Source organism: Furipterus horrens, unplaced genomic scaffold, assembly GCF_987537825.1.
Source record: "Furipterus horrens unplaced genomic scaffold, mFurHor1.1.pri manual_scaffold_1, whole genome shotgun sequence".
NCBI lineage: Eukaryota > Metazoa > Chordata > Mammalia > Chiroptera > Furipteridae > Furipterus > Furipterus horrens.
This window is the reverse complement of record NW_028327171.1, coordinates 79,456,773-79,459,850: the sequence shown is the minus strand read 5'-3', so window position 1 is coordinate 79,459,850 and position 3,078 is coordinate 79,456,773. Positions and strand designations below refer to the sequence as shown.

General features: G+C 37.8%; 1 non-coding gene across 1 annotated transcript; it reads left to right on the top strand.

Moving 5' to 3' along the window:
* The first annotated feature begins 297 nt into the window (after positions 1 to 297).
* Positions 298 to 430, top strand: LOC150021343 (small nucleolar RNA SNORA33). The gene has a single exon (XR_016513725.1). It is a non-coding gene; the product is annotated as a small nucleolar RNA SNORA33 (small nucleolar RNA).
* Positions 431 to 3,078: the final 2,648 nt, after the last annotated feature.

Genomic DNA, 3,078 nt, shown 5'->3' with positions numbered 1-3,078 from the left:
GATATATAGAAATAATATATAAAACTAAAATATCTGAAAATTAGATTTTGCTTATAGAAATGGAAATTTAGAGGTTACATGATAATCATTTTTAAATATTTAAAATGTCATTTTCAAAAAGATACTTGATTTTCCTATATATGGCTTTAAGAAGTAGAACAAGAAGGAAATAATGTAGGTAGATTGGCTTACTTCTATAATGAGAATTTTTTTTCAATAATTTGAACGTTTCAAAGACATAATAAAACTTTATAACAATGGGGAACTTTATCAGTGTTAGTTCAAGAAAAGGAAGAAAAGTAAGCCAATATGTCTTCTTACATGAATATGTTTCTGCAGAAGTTTAGAGAAAGCTGCCAATATAGTAAAGCCATGTTACAGAGCTTTACAGACATTGAAGTCATTAAGGTCCCTGCAAATGGCTATTTAAAAATAAATAAATAAAATAAAATAACAGGAAAGAAAGAAAGAACCCTTTTGAAAAATTTCTTTTTTTGGGAAATTTAAATATCTAGTAGGAAATTAGAAAAAATAAATCCAAAGCCTTCTGCCATCTTTAGATTTTATGATTTTGTGTGAATAAATTCCCATAGCAGAGAGATTCCCTGGGGTGCTAAAAGAATTGCTATATGTTATTATACATTTCCCCCTAGGTGAAACTTCACCACACTTATGCAGATAGATGGCATATTACCTTTCTATTCAGGATTCAAAGGGTTCCTGGGAAACCATTTTCCAACTCATATACACTGAATTTAGACAAAATGAATACTTTATTTAGATAGAATATAAAATGAATATGAAGCATGCCCTATTTCATATTATTATATGAAGTATTTTTGTCTATAAATAAAAATATTCCCTATTCATATGAAATGTGAAATATTTTTCAAGCCACTTCAAATGTTTTTATAGAGAACAAGAATATGTGAGATCAAAACCTCTAAAAGTTGCACATCCTCCTCACTCTAAAAGTATTCCTCCTGGACTTCCATCAAGATGGCAGCAAAGGTAAACACAGCTCACCTCCTCACTCAAGCCCATCAAAATTACAGCTAACCTATGGAACAACCATCACTCAGAACTCTCAGAAATTGAGTTGAATAGAAGTCTAACAACTATGGAATTAGAGAAGCCACATCCATCCAGACTGGTAGGAGGGGCATAGTCAGAACAGGCTGGTCCCACATATGTTGTGGATAAAAATTCAGGAGGGATATCTCGGGAATCCCAGCTCCACATAAGGCCCCTAGCCCAGGGTTCTAGTGCCAGGAGATAAGTTCGCATGACTTTTCTGACTGCAAAAAGCACTGGAAATTGAGCCAGTGGAATAAACTGCTAAAGTCCCAAGCAGTTCTTTTTAAAGAACCCACAAATGAACTCACTCAGACTCATTCTCTCAGAGTCCTGCACTGAGATAGCAGCTTGAAAGGCACCAGTGGCATACAAGGAGGAACTGACGTGTCTGGCATCAAGGTGAGAATAGCAGTACAGCTTTCTCTTAGACAGAAAGGTAGGCAGAAGCCTTTGTCTCTTTTCTGAACCTCCCTCCCACAGAGCCACAGACCCAGCAGTGGGTGCCATTTCTGTGACTCCATCAACCTGGATATAATGCTGTTTGCCTCACCCTGGAGATACCCTGAGACTCTGTCCCACCCAAATTATGAGCTCACCCAAACTCTTAATTGTGAGTTTTCCATGTGAATGGCTGATCTTGTCTCATGGTTCACAACTTCTTAAATCCTATCAAACAAGCAACAGGTAGCCTCAGTGATCTCCCAGCCTCTGTACCCCTTGCTAAATGACCCCAGGCCTGGCACTAGAAGTAGCCAGACTAGATTCACAGCTTGGCTTCACCTAAGAATCTCCAAGCTGAAAACAAGTAGCAGACATCTCAGATTACTTTACAGCTGAGGTAAGGTGGTCCAAGGCAGAACACAAGTGCCAGCTGATTTGGCCTGCACCACCAGGAAACCCTAGATCCTGTGTATCCAGTGAATGGCTACAGACCACATTGGAGCACCACTGCCCTGTCCCAATACAGCTGATCTTCCATGGAGGGTGGAGGTTGGTGGTCAGTGGTCACAGCCTGTCCTTGCAGCTGACTGACCTAGACAAATCCCTCCCAATGAACTGCCAAAAACATCAATCAAGGCCCAACTACAAGAAGATGGTGTAGTCAGCCCACACAAAGGGTATACGTTGAGGACCAACTTGGGTGATACAGGAGGCTGTGCCACTGGATGCTACAGAACACCTATGATATTAGACCATACTACCAAAACATGGAGCCATAGCAAGTACCTAATAATAGAAACAAACACAGTGAGGCTGCCATAATGAGGAGACAAAGAAACATGGCCCAAATGAAAGAATAGATCAAAATTCCAGAAAAAAGAACTAAACAAAATGAAGATAAGCATTCTGTTAAATGCAGAGTTCAAAACTCTTGTTAAAAAAATATCAAGGAACTTAGTGAGGACCTCAACAGCATATAAAAGATCCAGTGAGAAATTGAAATAAAGAACAATTTACAGTGAAAAAACAGTAAAGCAGATGAAGCTGAGAACCAAATAAATGACTTGGAACATAAGGAAGCAAAAACAACCAATCAAAACAAAAAGAAGAAAACAGAATTCAAAAAATGAGGATAGTATAAGCAGCCTCTGGGACTACTTCAAGCATTCCAATATCTGCATCATAGGGGTGCCAGGAGGAGAAGAGAAAGAACAAGAAATTGGAAATCTATTTGAAAAAAAAAAATGATGAAAGAAAATTTCCCTAATTTGGTGAAGGAAATATACATATAAATTCAGGAAGCACAGAGAGTCACAAACAAGATGGGTGCAAAGAAGTTGAGGCACATCATAATTAAAATGCCAAAGGTTAAAAATAAAGAGAATCTTAAAATCAGCAAAGGAATAGTAGTTAGTTACCTACAAGGAGTTCCCATAAGACTGTAAGCTGACTTCTCAAAAGAAACTTTGCAAGCTGGAAGGGATTGATAAGAAATATTTAAAGCAATGAAAAGCAGAGACCTACAGCTGAGATTGCTCTACCCAGCAAAGATATCATTTA